Below are 8,531 nucleotides of genomic sequence, written 5' to 3' on the forward strand. Positions count from 1 at the left end.
TTTTTTTTTTTTTTTTTTTTTTCTCTCTCTCTCCTCTCTCCTCAGAAGGTGTACCGTTACAACAGGTCTAGACCTATGTGCACTTGGATAGTAGATTACTTCAAGGAGTTAGTCCTAGTCGTCCCAGAAAAGAGAGGCAAGCTTTAAACTGCCTAAATGCTCTTAAGAACCAAGTAGAGCTCCAAATATGTACGGTGTCACCAGTTTAATGATGTCATCAAAGTCTCCGCTACCCTTTCCCCTCTTATACCCATATTTTCAAGTTTTTACTATGATACCCCTACTATCGAGTCATGCATGGGTTGATTAGGTTTGTGTGACCTAACAATTAAATTGGATTATCCTACATAATAAATCTATCTTGAGAGTGGCAATGGAATCATGTGGGTAATCTTAGAAGTTGATAAGCAAATAGGTCGCTCCCCCAACCTTGGGCGATTATATAATACTTAGGGAAAGTTCACCAACTAACCTCCCATGAATGATGAGTAGTCAAGTACACATCATACTACCACACAAGGGAGAGAATTCTACGAGGTCACGCCTTAACCTGTCACTGGTTTTACACTACACAGGCAAAGCAAGCTACCCTAAGTCAAAAAATAGAATAGCTCACTCGAAAGAGACTTGTCGCTTGACATATCCACGATGCCAGGAAAGAGTGAACCTTCTCCTATGAACCTAAAGTGGGTTCCTGAGCAGCTTAAGTAACGCTTGAAACTTCAAGGCAGCCCCAGATGCCCAGATAGCATTAGAGACTAGGCCTGAACATTCTAGAGTTCAGAGTAAAACTCGTGCATACCTACTAGATTAAGAATGTGTTGAGACCGAACAAGTAGGTTGCTTACTGAGTATTTTTATACTTACCATTTCTCCATTCTTTTTAAGGTGTTCCCATGTTGTTAGTTGAGGTTGATGGGTGTTTGAGAGTTCTGCAGCCATAGAGTGGGTAATTCTACGTCTATCTTTATATTTTGAGTCATTTGTACTTCAATTTGTAATTGTATCTCAAATCCATTTCTCTATTTAAAATAAATTTGAACGGTACCATCCTCTAATGAGATTCCTTTTTTTGTTTAATTGTGGTGTTGTTTGTCTCTATTTCGATTTAAATTCTACCTCATTTATCTTTTATTTTATTTTACTTTATCTTATATTTTCTTTTGGTCTTTGCCTTTTTATCACCGTTCGAGTTTCAAAACTTAAAAATTTGGGTTGTGACATTTCTCCACATAAATTAATCTTTTGGTCTTTGTCTTTTTATCACGGTTCGAGTTTCAAGAATTTGGATGTTAATTAACTTATTGTCAAGAGTGTCTAATCTACAACTTCCTTAGAAAAGTCTTTAAAAATTGCCTCTTTGCCTTAGAGATTGTAACCCATCTACAGTTGAGAAGTTGGGGTTCTTGGGGCTTAATTACTCCCTATTAGTAAACATCATCTAGTTGTTGCTTTGATAATCACCATTTATAAGTTATCTTTTTTTTCCTTTCTTCTCTTGATTCTTCCATGAAATTACTATTGTGTTATTGAATCCTAAGAAATCCCACTTTTGAGCTTTATTGTGAAATTCCACTTTTGAGCTTTATTGTGAAATCCCACATCGGTTGGACAGAAACGAATCATTCCTTATATAAGTATGCGAGTGGTTAAGGAGGAATTCTGCTCACATTGGTTGGATAGGGAACAAATAATTTCTTATATAAGTATGTCCAAGAGGTTAAGGAGGAATTTTGATATTGACGACTTGAGATCCCACATAGGTGGGATAGAGAATGAATCTTTCCTTATATAAGTATGTCAATGTTTTTGAGTGGTTAGGGAGACTTAAATTTGTTGGGCTTTGCTTGCATAGGTTCAAATCTTGTTGTGATGACTTTTTAGCTTTATTGTGAAATCCCACATCTCGAACCAATCATTCTTATACAAGGGGTATCAATATGTCTGAGTGGTTGATGAGACTTTTTAGCTTTATTGTTAAATCCCGCATCTCGAACCAATCAATCTTATACAAGGGGTATCAATATGTCTGAGTGGTTCATGAGACTTTTTAGCTTTATTGTGAAATCCCACATCGGTTGGACAGGAAACGAATCATTCTTATACAAGGGGTGTCAATATGTCCGAGTGGTTAAGGAGGAATTCTGCTATTGGCTACTTTTTAGCTTTATTGTGAGATCCCACGTTGGTGTTGAATAGGGAACGAATCATTCCTTATATAGGGTGTCAATATGTCTACTCGTTAAGAAGATAGACTAGAAATCTATTGGGCTATATAAGGGGTGTCAATATGTCCGAGTGGTTAAGGGGAATGAATCATTCCTTACACAAGGGGTGTCAATATGTCCGAGTCGTTAACGAAACAGATTCGAAATTTGTTGGGCCATGCCTGCACGGTTTGAATCCTACTGTTGACGAATTTTTAGCTTTATTGTGAAATCAGTTGGGCTATGCCTTCACAAGTTTTAATCCTCTTGATGAATTTTTAGCTTTATTGTGAAATCACACGTTAGTTGAACAAGGAACGAATCATTCTTTATATAAGCGTATCAATATGTCCAAATGGTTAAGGAGACAATATGTACGAATGGAACGAATCATTCTTTATATAAGGGTGTCAATATGTCCGAATGGTTAAGGAGACAAACTTGAAATTTGGCTAAAGAATCATTCTTTATATAAGGGTGTCAATATGTCCGAATGGTTAAGGAGACAAACTCGGCTATTCAATTTTTAGCTTCTGGCTATGCAATTTTTAGATTTATTATCAAATCCCACATCCTACAAAATACTTATATAAGTGAAAGTGAGATACTGTCGTTGTCACAATCAGTAGTACTCGAGAATCTAAGAAACTAAAGTTTGGGGTGTCAATATGTTAGAGTGGTTAAGGAAACAGACTAGAAATCTGTTGGCCTATGCCTGCATAGGTTTGAATCTTGCTATTGATGTATTTTTAGCTTTATTGTGAAAACACAACTTGGTTGAACAAGGAACGAATGGGTAACGAGACAAACTCAAAATTTAGGCAATTTTTAGCTTTATTATGAAATCCCACCTCCTACATAATACTTATATATGGAAGTGGGATACTATTGTTGCCACAATCTGTAGTACTCGAAAATCTGAAAAATAGAAATTTGGAGTGTCAATATGTCTGAGTGGTTAAGGAGACAGACTCGAAATCTGTTGGGCTATGGCCTGCATAGGTTCGAATTCTGCTATTGACGTATTTTTAGCTTTATTGTCAGAACACACATCGGTTGAACATGGAACGAATCATTCTTTATATAAGAGTGTCAATATGTCCGAATGGTTAAGGACACAAACTCGAAATTTGGCTATTCAATTTTTAGCTTTATTATAAAAACCCACATCCTACATAATACTTATATGAGTGGAAGTGGGATTCTGTTGTTGCCACAATCAGTAGTACTCGAGAATCTAAGAAACTAAAGTTTGGGGTGTCAATATGTCCGAGTGGTTAAGGAGAAAGACTTGAAATCTGTTGGGTTATGCCTGCGTAGGTTTAAATCCTACTATTGACGTATTTTTAGCTTTATTGTGAAAACACACATCGGTTGAACAAGGAACTAATCATTCTTTATATAAGGGTGTCAATATGAAATCCTACATCCTACATATATAAGTGGAAGTGGGATACTGTTGTTGCCACAATCAGTAGTACCCGAGAATCTGAGAAATAAAAGTCTAGGGTGTCAATATGTCCGAGTGGTTAAGGAGATAGACTCGAAATTTGTTGGGCTATGCCTGCGTAGGTTCAAATCCTGCTATTGACGTATTTTTAGCTTCATTGTCAAAACACACATCGGTTGAACATGGTTAAGGAGACAAACTCGAAATTTGGCTATGCAATTTTTAGCTTTATTATGAAATCCCACATCCTACATAATACTTATATAAGTGGAAGTGAGATACTATTGTTCTATAGGGATACTATTGTTGCCACAATTCGAGAATCTGAGAACATAATACTTATATAAGTGGAAGTGGGATACTGTTGTTGCCACAATCAGTAGTATTCGAGAATCTGAGAAACTAAAGTTTGGGGTGTTAATATGTCTGAGTGGTTAATATATCCGAGAGTTTGGGGTGTTAATATGTCTGAGTGGTTAATATATCCGAGTTGTTAAGGAGATTAATCTGAGAAACTAAAGTTTGGGGTGTTAATATGTCTGAGTGGTTAATATATCCGAGAGTTTGGGGTGTTAATATGTCTGAGTGGTTAATATATCCGAGTTGTTAAGGAGATTGACTCAAAATCGGTTGGGCTATGCCTGCATTGGTTTGAATCCTGCTATTGACCTATTTTTAGCTTTATTGTGAAAACACACATCAATTGAACAAGGAATGAATCATTCTTTATATAAGGGTGTCAATACTTCGAAATGGTTAAGGAGACAGAACTCGAAATTTGGCTATGCAATTTATTAGCTTTATTATGAAATCCCACATCCTACATAATACTTATATAAGTGGAAGTCAGATACTGTTGTTGCTACAATCAGTAGTACTCGAGAATCTGAGAAACTAAAGTTTGGGATGTTAATATGTCCGAGTGGTTAAGGAGACAGACTCAAAATCTGTTGGGCTATGCTTGCTTAGGTTTGAATCCTCCTATTGACCTATTTTTAGCTTTATTGGAAAACACACATTGGTTGAACAAAGGATATGCTTGCGTAGGTTTAAATCTTGCTACTAACCTATTTTTAGGTTTATTGTGAAAACACACATCGGTTGAACAAGGAACTTGCTACTAACCTATTTTTAGGTTTATTGTGAAAACACACATCGGTTGAACAAGGAACCAATCATTTTCTATATAAGGGTGTCAATCTTTCAGAATGGTTAAGGAGACAAACTCAAAATTTGGCTATGCAATTTTTAGCTTTATTATGAAATCCCACATCCTACATAATACTTATATAAGTAGAAGTGGGATACTATTGTTGCCACAATCAATAGTACTCGAGAATCTGAGAAATAGAAGTTTTGGGTGTCAATATGTCCGAGTGGTTAAGGAGAGAGACTCGAAATCTGTTGGGCTATGCCTGCGTAGGTTCGAATCTTGCTATTGATGTATTTCTTAGCTTTATTGCCAAAACACACATCAGTTGAACGTGGAACGAATCATTCTTTATATAAGGTAAGGGTGTCAATATGTCCGAATGGTTAAGGAGACAAACTCGAAATTTGGCTATGCAATTTTTAGCTTTATTATGAAATCCCACATCCTACATAATACTTATAATTTACACCTTCAAAATTTTTATTTGTTCGCGTATGTAAATAAATTGCGAATATGGTCCAAGTAATAAATGCCCAAGTTTCTTTTGGATCCCAATTCCAATACGATCTCCATGTCTCATTAGCCCATACGGCCCCTGAAAGAATACCTATGCTTAAAAAGATAAACCCTAGACTAATAATATGATAACTCCAATGATCTAATTGTTGAATCAGTTGAGACTTATAATAATTATTATAAGAAAAAAAATAAGTGTTTCTTAAAACATTGTTCTCTTCGTTCATGTATTGGATCTCATCAAAGGAAAATAACGCATTTAATAAATGATTGTTTTTACCAAAAATTATTATAGAGTTTTGAAATGTAATCACTATGAGAGCTGGTATAATGTTGTTGCCAGAATCAGAGTACTTGAGAATATGAGAATCTAAAGTTTGGGGTGTCAATATGTCCGAATGGTTAAGGAGACAGACTCGAAATCTGTTGGGATATGCCTACGTAGGTTCAAATCCTATTATTGATGTATTTTTATAAGGAGACAAACTCGAAACTTGCAATTTTTTTATTATGAAATCCAAGATCCTATATAAGTGGAAGTGGGAATTTATTTATTATGAATTCCAAGATCCTATATAAGTGGAAGTGGGATACTATTGTTGCCACAATCGAATCCAAATCCGCCGAATCACTCATGTTATGATCTTCTACATCCTAGGTCTTCCCATTCCTTCATCTGGCTTATGTTCTTCATGTAGCATTCAGACCGAATGACTCTATGAAATTACGTCGATACTTCCACATATTATGGGTAACGTAGGAGACATCTCTATTTTTCCCCTCAGGAATCCTTAGAATTACCACTGCTTAGCTTTCAATTTGCCTCTGACCATCAAATGAAATGTGAATAACCCATCCTCCTCTCTTTGAAACAAGGGACGCTTCTGGTTCTGTCGGTGACCTGAGAATCGGAGAAACTAAAGTTTGGGGTGAAAGGCTATGCCTACGTAGGTTCGAATCCTACTATTGACGTATTTTTATCTTTATTGTGAAAACACACATTGGTTGAACAAGGAACGAATCATTCTTTATATAAGGGTGTCAATATGTCGGCATGGTTAAGGAGACAAACTCGAAATTTGGCTATGCAATTTTTAGCTTTATTATGAAATCCCACATCCTACATATATAAGTAGAAGTGGGATACTGTTGTTGCCACATACTCGAGAATCTGAGAAATAAAAGTCTAGGGTGTCAATATGTCCGAGTGGTTAAGTCGATAGACTCGAAATCTGTTGGGCTATGGCCTTGCGTAGGTTCGAATCCACAATCAGTAGTACCTGAGAATCAGAGAAACTAAAGTTTGGGGTGTCAATATGTCTGAGTGGTTAAGGAGACAGACTTGAAATCTGTTGTGCTACGACTGCATAGGTTTGAATCCTACTATCAACGCATTTTTATCTTTATTGTGAAAACACACATCGGTTGAATAAGGAATGAATCATTCTTTATATAAGGGTGTCAATATGCTATTGTAAACACACACATCGGTTGAACAAGGAACGAATCATTCTTTATATAAGGGTGTCAATATGTAGGAATGGTGAAGGAGACAAACTCTAAATTTAGCTATGCAATTTTTAGCTTAGTATCACTCTAAATTTGGCTATGCAATTTTTAGCTTAGGATACTATGTAGGAATGTAGGAATGGTCAAGGAGACAAACTCTAAATTTGGCTATGCAATTTTTAGCTTAGTATCACTCTAAATTTGGCTATGCAATTTTTAGCTTAGGATACTGTTGTTGGCACAATCAGTAGTACTTGAGAATCGAAGAAACTGAAGTTTGGGGTGTCAATATGTTCGAGTGGTTAAGGGGAGAGACTCGAGTTTGTTGGGCTATACTTGCGTAGGTTCGAATCTTGCTATTGACGCATTTTTAGCTTTCTTGTGAAAACACACATCGGTTGAACATGGAACGAATCATTCTTTATATAAGTGTGTCAATATGTCTGAATGGTTTAGGAAACAAAATCGAAATTTGGCTGCAATTTTTAGCTTTATTATGAAATCCCACATCCTACATAATACTTATATAAGTGGGTTATTGTTGTTGCCACGATCAGTAGTACTCGAGAATCTGAGAAATTAAAGTTTGGGGTGTCAATATGTTCAAGTGGTTAAGGAGACAGACTCGAAATCTGTTGGGCGAATCTGAGAAATTAAAGTTTTGGGGTGTCAATATGTTCAAGTGGTTAAGGAGACAGACTCGAAATCTGTTGGGCTATCTCTACGTAGGTTTGAATCTTGCTATTGACGTATTTTTAGCTTTATCATGAAAACACACATTGGTTGAACAAGGAACGAATCATTCTTTATATAAGGTAAGGGTGTCAATATAATATGTACGAATGGTTAAGGAGACGAACTAGAAATTTGGCTATGCAATTTTTAGTTTTATTATGAAATCCAATTTTTAGTTTTATTATGAAATCTCACATCCTACATAATACTTAGATAGGTGGAAGTGGGGTACTGTTTTTTGCCACAATCAGTAGTACCCGAGAATCTTGTTTGATGAAGAAATTTGAGAAACTAAAGTTTGATGTAGAAATCTAAGAAACTGAAGTTTGATTCAGAAACCTGTGAAACTGATGTTTAATGAAATACTAGAAGAAACTGAAGTTTGATGAAATCCGAGAAGTAGTTTCAGCGAAAGTAAACGCAAACGAGAAATGAAAGTGGGATACTATTGTTGCCACAATCAGTAGTACCCGAGAATCTGAGAAACTGAAGTTTGATGAAGAAATTCGAGAAGTAGTTCTTAGCGAAAGTATACGCAAACGAGAAATTGAAGATCTGAGAAGCTGATGTTTAATGAAATCCAAGAAGAAACTGAAGTTTGACGAATTTTTAGCTTTATTGTGAAATCACACATCGGCTGAACAGGGAAAGAATCATTCTTTATATACGGGGTCTCAATATGTCCGAGTGGTTAATGAGACAGACTCGAAATGTTATGCCTGCATAGGTTCAAATCCTACCATTGATGAATTTTTAGCTTTATTGTGAAATCACACATCGGTTGAACAAGTAACAAATCATTTCTTATATTAGGGGTGTTAATATGTCCAAGTGGTTAAGGAGACCAACTTGAAATCGGTTGGGCTATGCCTGCACAGGTCCTGTCAATATGTCCGAGTGGTTAAGGGTAAGGGGTGTCAATATGTCCGAGTGGTTAAGGGTAAGGGGTGTCAATATGTCC

At 36.1% G+C, this 8,531-nt stretch overlaps 1 long non-coding RNA gene and 5 other non-coding genes across 6 annotated transcripts in view; all 6 read left to right on the top strand.

Moving 5' to 3' along the window:
* Window positions 1–8,531, top strand: part of LOC111449820 — a 22,989-nt gene that overhangs the window by 12,713 nt on the left and 1,745 nt on the right. The gene's annotated exons all lie outside the window — the stretch shown is intronic.
* TRNAS-CGA lies at window positions 3,148–3,230 on the top strand. Its single transcript has one exon. It is a non-coding gene; the product is annotated as a tRNA-Ser (tRNA).
* On the top strand, window positions 3,467–3,548 carry TRNAS-UGA. Its single transcript has one exon. It is a non-coding gene; the product is annotated as a tRNA-Ser (tRNA).
* TRNAS-CGA lies at window positions 3,719–3,800 on the top strand. Its single transcript has one exon. It is a non-coding gene; the product is annotated as a tRNA-Ser (tRNA).
* Window positions 5,020–5,101, top strand: TRNAS-CGA. Its single transcript has one exon. It is a non-coding gene; the product is annotated as a tRNA-Ser (tRNA).
* TRNAS-CGA lies at window positions 5,711–5,792 on the top strand. The gene has a single exon. It is a non-coding gene; the product is annotated as a tRNA-Ser (tRNA).

The sequence above is a fragment of the Cucurbita moschata genome, unplaced genomic scaffold (assembly GCF_002738365.1).
Source record: "Cucurbita moschata cultivar Rifu unplaced genomic scaffold, Cmos_1.0 Cmo_Scf00011, whole genome shotgun sequence".
Taxonomy (NCBI): domain Eukaryota; kingdom Viridiplantae; phylum Streptophyta; class Magnoliopsida; order Cucurbitales; family Cucurbitaceae; genus Cucurbita; species Cucurbita moschata.